The sequence below is a fragment of the Miscanthus floridulus genome, chromosome 8 (assembly GCF_019320115.1).
Source record: "Miscanthus floridulus cultivar M001 chromosome 8, ASM1932011v1, whole genome shotgun sequence".
Taxonomy (NCBI): Eukaryota; Viridiplantae; Streptophyta; class Magnoliopsida; order Poales; family Poaceae; genus Miscanthus; species Miscanthus floridulus.
This window is the reverse complement of record NC_089587.1, coordinates 208,746,707-208,758,387: the sequence shown is the minus strand read 5'-3', so window position 1 is coordinate 208,758,387 and position 11,681 is coordinate 208,746,707. Positions and strand designations below refer to the sequence as shown.

General features: G+C 41.8%; 1 long non-coding RNA gene across 1 annotated transcript; it reads left to right on the top strand.

Moving 5' to 3' along the window:
- The first annotated feature begins 1,240 nt into the window (after positions 1-1,240).
- LOC136474765 (uncharacterized) lies at positions 1,241-11,425 on the top strand. Its single transcript, XR_010763013.1, has 3 exons — positions 1,241-1,377; positions 10,107-10,267; positions 11,328-11,425. It is a non-coding gene; the product is annotated as an uncharacterized lncRNA (long non-coding RNA).
- Positions 11,426-11,681: the final 256 nt, after the last annotated feature.

Below are 11,681 nucleotides of genomic sequence, written 5' to 3'. Positions count from 1 at the left end.
TTTAAGCAGTTAGGTTCTCAATGCTAGTCATGTCTTGTTCTTTTTATAACTGCAGTTATTTTACTCAAATAAATGTGAAATTTTTATGGAGTGTTACTGATGTGATTAGTGATGTCTGGTAAAAATTTCAGTATTTTAGGCTTGATAGTTTAAGATCTATAAAAATAACAAATTGCCTGTATTGCCTTACCCTTATTCTGAATAGGCCTGCAAGATTAAATTAATTGGCCTAGTTAGGTTATGAATCATGACTTTGTGATAATACATGAGTTGTAGTACTTTTATTAAGCTTTTCAAAAAGCTAAATATCATGATTTTTGGTTAAGTAGATCTTGAGTTATACTTGCTTAAATATCAGTGGTTGTTTCTGCCCAAACTCTGACAGGGTTACCTTGTTGGTATTGTGGGGCCTTCTTAATAGTAGAATTTGCTTTAGGTGTTTGCAACAAAGTTGTTTAGAATTTGATAAGCTTTCTAAAAAGTCTAGAACCACATTTATTGGATATGTATAACTCCATTTATAGCTGTTTAAAGTGGCATGTCAGTTTCTGTCTATGTTTTGGACAGAGATGCAATTATTGGATTAATTGACCCTTCTAACTGTAGAATCATCTTAAGATGATAATAAGAAAGTTGTAGATAACTCACCTAACTAGCTTGTGTTAAATTTTCATGGCATGTGGCCAAGTAGTTTGTGAGTTATGACTGTTCTAAGTTGGTCTTCAGAAATTGTAGCTTTCTGGAATTGCTGGACCAGCTTTGATAAATGTGCCTGTTTAACCTGGTTAACTTTGGAATCATGCTGATAGGTTTAAATATGAATTGTAGACAATTTCATAATATTTCCATAATGTCTTCTTGCAAGTCATTTGGATTTGTGTAACTCCAGTTATAGCTAAATCTTGTAGCTGTTGTTTGCATGTCCAGAAATTGGCAGATTCCAATTATAGTGTTTGCTTGTATATTGTTAAGTGTGACTTATGCCTTGAGTGATGACTGAGTTAGAGCACATGAGATCTTGGGAAAACTTGTGTCATGCTTGGTGTTGTCATCTTCTTTGCCATCTTAGCATGATAGATTGTGTGATGGTTAAGTTAAGCATCGCAAAGTACTTAAGTGTGAGTGTAAACTATGCTTGTCCTTGCTTGCTATTTTGTGATGCGTCTCATGGTACTATTCTTCATATTCATACACTTGCATATTGCATCTCATCTAGGTGCGCTAGATGAACCATGTGAAGAATATGATGTTGGAGCCAAACCCGAAGACGGTGTATGGAGGATCTATCCCGAAGATGGAAGGACTAAGCAAGTGTTAGGACCTGTGATGTCACCAGGACGGTGCAAGCTAACTGAACTGACTTGTGGCGGATCCCAGGCAAGCCCCGGAGCATTATAAGTCTCCTAATTTATAAAAAGCAATTCTTTCTATATATGAGTTATATATTGTTGCATTAAGTTGTAGGAGTTGATTGAAACCGTTGATGCATTTATTACTATCCTTGCCTACCTTATTACCTTTTTACCCTGTTAGGTCAGGATCGAATAACTGCTTAGCCTTGCTTAGACTGGTAGCGATCGGTGATATCCGGTCACCTACATTATAGGTGGTTACTGGAAAAATTTAGCTATGGAAAGAATGATATCCTGGAATTAACCATGTGTGATGGATAATTGGAGACCGGACGGAAAAAGTTGGAGGCAACCAGACAGGGTTCTGGGGTGCTGTTAGTTTCCGTCTATGTCGATTAAGGACCGACCGTTGTTGGGCCTCGAGTCATGTTGAACGCATGCCTTACATTTAGCTGGCCGGATAAAGTACCTTCCGACCGCGAAGCTGGGAGATTTTTTGGGCCGAGTAGATTGCCCGCAACGCACTGTGCCGGAGCAGGTGTGGTAGGACACGGGGGCGGGATGATAAGGCCAAAGTGCAGTCGGTCGGCCCCCAGGTACATGTGGTTCCTGGCAAACTCGAGATTCCTGGAAAGTTGACTCGGTGATCAATATCTCACTTTAGCGGGTGAGTGAGGTTTGTGTAAGGAATAAATCACCAGCTGGTTAGGAATCGATTCGAATCGCCATCGCTCCTGGATAGTGAGCACTTGACTCGAGTTACTGCATCGTAGTAATTATTATGGAACAATGATGGTTATCTGGATGGTATGGGATATGCTAAATCTAAATTGGTAACTGGATGTTATTGGTTAATCAAGTGATTGCTATAGTACAGGTGCTTACCTAGATGGATAGGCCATAATAAAGATGATGCAAAGTACTTAAAATGGTTTCTTCATGATAGCTTATGCTTTTCGCAAACAAGTCAGCTAGCCCACTAAAGAAAGCCTTGCATGATCCTTGGTGTCATTTGTTTTGGTTTCCGACGGGTAAGTCTGGCTGAGTACACTCGAGTACTCAGGGTTTATCCCACCTTGTTGCAGGTGATGTTCTCGACCTGTTGATGATGGTGGCTAACCACCGGTGGGCTCGGTGATTCTATACTTACTTCTCATCTATATGCTTTTGTCGGATGATGTCACTATGCTAGCAATATATTTGGAACTTATATTAATGTAATCATTTGAAAGCTATGTTGTTTTCACTAAGTGGTTTTGAAACCCAAACTTGTACTATCATTTGTTAACCCCTTTGTAATATCATTTCTGCTGCAACCCGATGTATGTGATGTGTATTTGCTTAATCACGCGATCTTGGTTGTGATGTTGATTTACCGAGGTCTTTCGGGACACTCGGCAGACTACCGGGTTTATATGAGTGAAAGTATGGGTGTGTCAACGTGTTAGCGGGGACAACCGTACTTGATCTTGTATAAATTGGGCAGTTCTGTCACAGCTGGTATCAGAGCGAGATTAAGCATAATACTGTCAGGTACATAGTTTTAAAAGCCAAGTTTTGGTTTTAAAAAGTCTATTTTAACTAAAACTTTAGCTACAGGCAAATTTGTCAAAACTTATTTGTAAAACTATGCTAGCGACATCTTCTTTTATGCCCAGTTAAGGACTATTAGGTGGCTATCTAAGTACTAACTTTGAGGGATGTACTGTATTGCAATTTTTCTTTCGTCGTCCATACGGCGTGCTATTGTATGGATGCCATTCGCTTGAATGGTATTGTATGGATCAATTGCCTCTACGCCCAGGTAAGTGTGAGTTGTGAGAGTATGACCGTCCAACTGTCGGTCTAAGGGAGAGATAGCTGTGGCTACTGGAATATTTACATGTTACACACATGTATATATGAAGGTACTTAATTGCGGGTATATTTATCGGATAGCTATGGATATCAAAGTATATACATCTGGGGATGTATATATGGAGAGTATCTTAGTTTACTGTTTTCATTGTGCGCTTATTTATCTCTTGTGGGGATGGGCTGCAATGAATTTGCCTGCAGGTACGCTAACCACGAATGCGTAGATTGAATGTAGCTGACGACTAGCTATATATCGAGAGAGTACGTGTTATGCCACCGACATAGAACGTGATTGCCACCTTAGGCTGGCAATTTCGTGAGGACGAATAGGACGAGCATGCATCATGATTGTGCTTGTGCATAAATATGCTTTCCTTCCTTTGTTCTAAGTAACTTGTGATCGATGTATTGCACTATCTTCCTTGTGTGGAGTTAAACAAGAATGCCTTGTTCCATGTTGCTTGAATAGGAAGTGCTTGAGAAAAGTGTGTGCTTAGCCTTGCTAGAAATAATTGTGGTTACATGCTTAACCTATAATGTCCTCTAGTTTAGCCAAGTGGTGGGTATGTATGCTTGTTATCTAATTAGTGCCATAGTTATCACCCCTTTTGTCCTCGGTAAGCATACGAGTGTTGAAGAGCGCTATCCTAGAACCACGTCCAAGTTTTGGTAATCACTTGGTGGACACAAGACATATATGGAAATTTGGCAAGAAGTCCCCTGCTCAGTTGTCTTTGGCAATTAAGCTATGCTCTCTTGCGTTGTGTTTTGATTTTCGGATCCCCTGCTTGTTGACTCCTAACCTTGTGACTACCTTTGTTTGCTATCCCTCCTTCGCATAGTGCTTGCTCCTATGCAACCCAATTTGTGCCATGTGAGATTTCTTGTAGGTTATATGTTCAGTAATGGTGCCACGATTAGCGATCCATGGTGCCGCGACGAAACCGAGAGCCTCCTGTGGGCGCGCACACAAGGTTGTGCTGCTCGGCACGCGCTGGTATCGAGGTTCCTAGTCATGATCCATTGCCGAACTGCACCTATATGTTATTCTCACTTGAGCTCTTCCTTGGTTATCTCTCCTCATCATGTCCAGAGATCTATATGTCGAACTAGATGCAATAGGACTCCCTTTTTAAGTCGTCCAACGGTTAACCTTTGAAGAACAGGTCACTAACAGGAACATAAACAGACTGCAAGAGGTGGTAGATAAGTGACTCTACTCGACGTGACTGTCCCTGTAATGACATCGATCATCTAGTGAGCAACTTATGTCATTTTCATTGGATCAAAAAGGTGCACCACACTTAAGGTTGAACAAGTTATCAGTCGGATAATGAATGGACCAGGAGATTATGTGCTGTAATAGATCACCTGGTATATATGAGATTCCTGTCCAAATTCTCAATCTTTAGGTGCATAAGGATGACATAGATGAACCGACCTTCTTTGGTGTGACCCCTTTCTGCTGACTTCAATGGCGACCATCTGTAGGCTTCGACCACAAATTTTTATTGTCAAGAGTGAAGATTTGGAACCTTTTTAGTGTTGAGGGACAACTGATTTGTTACCAGTAGGAAAGTTAGTCTTCAGATAGGTAACAACTAATTGGTAACTATGAAGGCCAGATCTCACAGAACAATGTTGATCAAGGAAACAGCAAACCTGGCCCCACAATACAAGTGCTACTTCTTCTCCAAATGTGCTATCAAGTCAATTCCATCTTGGACAATCACGTAGATAGTACAAGACGTGGTATCGGCTAGGTAGGAGCTAGTGAAAGCACGTCCCTGATTTTAGTTAGCATCTTTATGCCCTAAGGTGCCAATTACACATGTGTCCGGACTCTATTGGATGAAGTGCCGAAGGATATATAGGAATGGTTCCTTGTCAATGTAGAAATACCCTACATGTGGAATAATGTTTTGTGCCCTGCGAAAACAGCCACAAGTCCAATGCTTGTGCATCGTCAAGTTGGTATCTAGATCAACAGCGGAAATTGTTACCTAAGAAGCATGTGAGGAAAACTCTAGCCCCCATCCTCAGCTAGGGAAAGGTTGCTGCTGCTATGAGAAAGGTTAGAGAGTGCAAAACGCACACCTCCACGTGTGAAGCAAAGAAAAGGGAGAACATGAAATATGTCTAGATTTTGTGGCACTAAACCGGTTATCTTCAAGCCGGCGATTAGTGACTCAAACAAAGTTGGATTGACCTCAAACTTGGTGATCTCATTCCTCGCTTAGGACCCTTCAATGTCTTAAGTTGGTTTGAGTATTGGTTGAGTAAAACATCGGATTTGAGAGATATCTTGTCGGCTCGGTTTGCTGCCATTTCAGAACACAACAGTTTTGGTAGATGAATTGTTTGGATGGACAAACGGTGTCTGTTTGAGTTGAATTTTGGTGAGTAGTTAGAAGACCCATGGATCTACATGCCCACCAAAATTTGTGCATATTGGATCAGTAGTTTGTGAGATATGAATATAAAACAAAAGGGTACTGAATCTGCAATTTCGCGGCGACTGCGGTCATCCTTCACCTGAGAAAGTTGTGTTTACAATCGATGCCAAGATTGGCAACACGATCATTGTCTTGCCATTAGATAATCCTTTATATGCCCTAGAGAAGACTCCTTGCACCCATGTTTGTGCCGTACCTTTGTCCTCTCGTATCGATAATAGTTGAGCAGTCAAGATGTTCTACAAGTCAAATTGTGCCCTTGCAATTCGAAAGCAATTGGAAAGGTGTCAAACCGCAGATTTTTGGATTATGGTTTTTGAGATATTGATTGGCCTTAGAATGGAAGTCTCGACGACAAATGTAGTAAGAAAGCTGGTTTTGCTACGATGCAAGTCAACCAAACTTGTTGTGCAACTGCACCACGAAGGCAAATTGTACTTAACCTGCTTGGTAGTGAACTAGTCCCTAGTTTTGCGATTACTTGCAACTTGTGTTGTCCTCCAAGCCTCGCTAACATCCTTCTATGTCAATGGTTCTCCAATGCTGACATGCCTTTGGTACCTTATGTGTGTTTTTACCCAAGAGGTTGCATCAGATTCAACCCAGATCACTGTTGCAACTTGGATACGAAGGCTCCCTAAGGAATGATCATCGAGAACGTTGAGCCAACAAAGTCAGCTACTATGTTTACCACTCACTCAGCAGACTCAGACCATACAATATTGTTATCAAAGAAAGAGCACTGCGCACATGGAACATTATGTAGCTTTCCATCAGTTGACATCTAAGTGATTGCATCGCTACAACCAGTTTGGATATTGGTTAACTAGCTTCTCATACCCTCAAAGGACGTTTACCCGTTTATGATCACATCCTTTACGAGAAGTTGTGCTCAAGCCACTTTAATAGAGAACTGCTTTTCAAACCTTGGGAGCAAATATAGCACCGTTGCAAGGAATATCCGTCAACCAACTGCGGTCTAGTGCAAAGTCCATAAGGTCTGTGCTATATCCACTTGGAAAGTAGATGCTGCAAGTATTTAGTCTACGTTTGTATCGCTCTTTGTACATCGAGGACGAAGTACGTAGGACATTGCTATCTTGGATTCCTCCCAAAGTAACAATACATCATGAAGGCCAACGAAGGAAATTCTTCAGACAAAACTTACTACAAAGGACAAGTATCAGAAAGTGTCTTGACCAAATTAGCCTCTCTTATGCTTGAAGCTATGTAGCCTAAAGCTCTGGCTGATATTGGAAACTGGTAGCATGTCTCTCTTCCACAAAAGTCTTTCGTCCTGAATCTCGGGACGTGATTCTTTTAAGGGGGGAGGGCTGTAACACCCCAGGTGTTTGCCACCAGTTGAGCAATGGGTTTGAGCTCAAACATGATAGATTAAGTGATGATGAAGATGTTAGATCAAACCTATGGAAATGAGCCCCAACCTAAACTTGGATATTGCACCCTTGCTTTATATATAGGCCCTTTTCAAGATATATGATTGGCTGGTGTTATTGGGATATCTTCATGTGTCTCACATCAATAACCATCTATATTAATCCATGGAAAAGTTTCGTGAAGTTTGGAATCAAGAAGTCACATGAAATGACGAGTTATGTCCTTGCTTGCATTATTTTATAAAGTGAATAGAATTCTCGATCGTCAACCAAATCTTGCAACCATGCCCAAATGACTCTAGATAAACTCTACAACAAAAGTCATGAAAGGTTCATGTTGAGCAAATGCCAAGAAAATGCTTCAATGGATCACGAAGGATAATTTAAGCTTCATCGTGATCCTACTTTGATCAAAGTAGAACAATAGGTTCTATACCAGTTTTGAGGTTGGACCTTAAATGAAAGTTGTAGTCCATATCATGTAGAACAAACTTTGTTTTTGGACCAAGAGCTGGATCAACATGGAAATAAGTCAAACAGAGGCTCGAAGTTGGAACCTGCTGCTGATTTCAACACTTAGAATTATTCTAAGTCAGTTTCGCTAAGCAACGACGTTGGCACTCCGCGTTCTCCAAATTTTGCTAAGCAACTTCAGTTGATCCAAATGTAAAAGTTGGAGCTTACATGATGGGGAAGAACATACAAGAAGATGGCACCAGTTGCATTTCATTTCGACCATCAATTTTGGATGTTTGCTTGTCGCTGTCAAATCACTGACACTATCAAGTTTAGTACTAATTATCTGCTAATCCAACAGCCTAATGGCCGAGCACCCTGAATCAAGTTTGTAGAGCATCAGAAGGAGAATAATTTTGCTTCAAGGCCCATAGCCGAATTCGGAGCAGAGATGGCCCAAAAATGGACCCAAGTCGGGCACAGAGACGCACGCCACGTGTTCGTTGTTTTGTCTCCGTGGCAGCCATGCAGCAGAGCGCACACTCCATTGCCGTCGCGCGTCCCGCCTCCGCGCCACGCGCTGCCCTGCCCCTGCGCCTCCAAATGCGAACGCCCGAGCTGCCCGAGCACTCACTCGCCTCCCCACTCTCCTTCCCTCGCTCTCTGGTGCTGCGCGCGCTCCGGAACGCGGCCGCCATGGTTGCCGCCGCGAGCTCGAGATTTGGTCGCCGTTGTTCCTTCGTCTCCAGCCTCCCTCCACCCAAATTGACAGCACCACCACCTCCCTCACCTCGCGCCGCAACTCCCGCACCCCTCGCCTGAAGCCACTCGTCGCCGTCGTGCCCCACAGCGCCGCCGCCGTCAGTCCATGCTCAGCCGAGCCGCATGCACACGTGGCCAGCCGTCCACGCTCCACCTCGGGCTGAGCCGAGGCCACCGGCGTGTGCGCGCAGGCCTAGGTACCCTCCCCACCACTTCACCGCCGCCGGCGGCGACCATGGCCACTGGAGCCACGAGCCGGCCGGCCACTCCCTGCTGCCGTCCTGAGGAAGAAGAAAGAGGACCCCGCGCATGAATAGGAGCTTTTCCAGGGGGTTAAGTGAACAGACAGTGACTCTGATGAATAGTGTAGTAAAGGATCCGTTCGTTCGGGTTTTATTTGTGGAAACTTCAGGGTCCTCGATGCAAGATTTAGATTCCTTTTCTTTCTGATTTTTGCAGATTTGAATGCTCCACTTTGATAATTCATAGTAATTCGTACAAAAATCATAAAATAGAAAATGAGGACTTTTTGGAATCCTTGTGAAATTCTCTATGTACTAGATCAATAATATTACATGCTTTAGTTTAAAGGTTTAGCTGTAAAAATAGATTTAAGCAGTTAGGTTCTCAATGCTAGTCATGTCTTGTTCTTTTTATAACTACAGTTATTTTACTCAAATAAATGTGAAATTTTTATGGAGTGTTACTGATGTGATTAGTGATGTCTGGTAAAAATTTCAGTATTTTAGGCTTGATAGTTTAAGATCTATAAAAATAACAAATTGCCTGTATTGCCTTACCCTTATTCTGAATAGGCCTGCAAGATTAAATTAATTGGCCTAGTTAGGTTATGAATCATGACTTTGTGATAATACATGAGTTGTAGTACTTTTATTAAGCTTTTCAAAAAGCTAAATATCATGATTTTTGGTTAAGTAGATCTTGAGTTATACTTGCTTAAATATCAGTGGTTGTTTCTGCCCAAACTCTGACAGGGTTACCTTGTTGGTATTGTGGGGCCTTCTTAATAGTAGAATTTGCTTTAGGTGTTTGCAACAAAGTTGTTTAGAATTTGATAAGCTTTCTAAAAAGTCTAGAACCACATTTATTGGATATGTATAACTCCATTTATAGCTGTTTAAAGTGGCATGTCAGTTTCTGTCTATGTTTTGGACAGAGATGCAATTATTGGATTAATTGACCCTTCTAACTGTAGAATCATCTTAAGATGATAATAAGAAAGTTGTAGATAACTCACCTAACTAGCTTGTGTTAAATTTTCATGGCATGTGGCCAAGTAGTTTGTGAGTTATGACTGTTCTAAGTTGGTCTTCAGAAATTGTAGCTTTCTGGAATTGCTGGACCAGCTTTGATAAATGTGCCTGTTTAACCTGGTTAACTTTGGAATCATGCTGATAGGTTTAAATATGAATTGTAGACAATTTCATAATATTTCCATAATGTCTTCTTGCAAGTCATTTGGATTTGTGTAACTCCAGTTATAGCTAAATCTTGTAGCTGTTGTTTGCATGTCCAGAAATTGGCAGATTCCAATTATAGTGTTTGCTTGTATATTGTTAAGTGTGACTTATGCCTTGAGTGATGACTGAGTTAGAGCACATGAGATCTTGGGAAAACTTGTGTCATGCTTGGTGTTGTCGTCTTCTTTGCCATCTTAGCATGATAGATTGTGTGATGGTTAAGTTAAGCATCGCAAAGTACTTAAGTGTGAGTGTAAACTATGCTTGTCCTTGCTTGCTATTTTGTGATGCGTCTCATGGTACTATTCTTCATATTCATACACTTGCATATTGCATCTCATCTAGGTGCGCTAGATGAACCACGTGAAGAATATGATGTTGGAGCCAAACCCGAAGACGGTGTATGGAGGATCTATCCCGAAGATGGAAGGACTAAGCAAGTGTTAGGACCTGTGATGTCACCAGGACGGTGCAAGCTAACTGAACTGACTTGTGGCGGATCCCAGGCAAGCCCCGGAGCATTATAAGTCTCCTAATTTATAAAAAGCAATTCTTTCTATATATGAGTTATATATTGTTGCATTAAGTTGTAGGAGTTGATTGAAACCGTTGATGCATTTATTACTATCCTTGCCTACCTTATTACCTTTTTACCCTGTTAGGTCAGGATCGAATAACTGCTTAGCCTTGCTTAGACCGGTAGCGATCGGTGATATCCGGTCACCTACATTATAGGTGGTTACTGGAAGAATTTAGCTATGGAAAGAATGATATCCTGGAATTAACCATGTGTGATGGATAATTGGAGACCGGACGGAAAAAGTTGGAGGCAACCAGACAGGGTTCTGGGGTGCTGTTAGTTTCCGTCTGTGTCGATTAAGGACCGACCGTTGTTGGGCCTCGAGTCATGTTGAACGCATGCCTTACATTTAGCTGGCCGGATAAAGTACCTTCCGACCGCGAAGCTGAGAGATTTTTTGGGCCGAGTAGATTGCCCGCAACGCACTGTGCCGGAGCAGGTGTGGTAGGACACGGGGGCGGGATGATAAGGCCAAAGTGCAGTCGGTCGGCCCCCGGGTACATGTGGTTCCTGGCAAACTCGAGATTCCTGGAAAGTTGACTCGGTGATCAATATCTCACTTTAGCGGGTGAGTGAGGTTTGTGTAAGGAATAAATCACCAGCTGGTTAGGAATCGATTCGAATCGCCATCGCTCCTGGATAGTGAGCACTTGACTCGAGTTACTGCATCGTATTAATTATTATGGAACAATGATGGTTATCTGGATGGTATGGGATATGCTAAATCTAAATTGGTAACTGGATGTTATTGGTTAATCAAGTGATTGCTATAGTACAGGTGCTTACCTAGATGGATAGGCCATAATAAAGATGATGCAAAGTACTTAAAATGGTTTCTTCATGATAGCTTATGCTTTTCGCAAACAAGTCAGCTAGCCCACTAAAGAAAGCCTTGCATGATCCTTGGTGTCATTTGTTTTGGTTTCCGACGGGTAAGTCTGGCTGAGTACACTCGAGTACTCAGGATTTATCCCACCTTGTTGCAGGTGATGTTCTCGACCTGTTGATGATGGTGGCTAACCACCGGTGGGCTCGGTGATTCTATACTTACTTCTCATCTATATGCTTTTGTCGGATGATGTCACTATGCTAGCAATATATTTAAAACTTATATTAATGTAATCATTTGAAAGCTATGTTGTTTTCACTAAGTGGTTTTGAAACCCAAACTTGTACTATCATTTGTTAACCCCTTTGTAATATCATTTCTGCTGCAACCCGATGTATATGATGTGTATTTGCTTAATCACGCGATCTTGGTTGTGATGTTGATTTACCGAGGTCTTTCGGGACACTCGGCAGACTACCGGGTTTATATGAGTGAAAGTATGGGTGTGTCA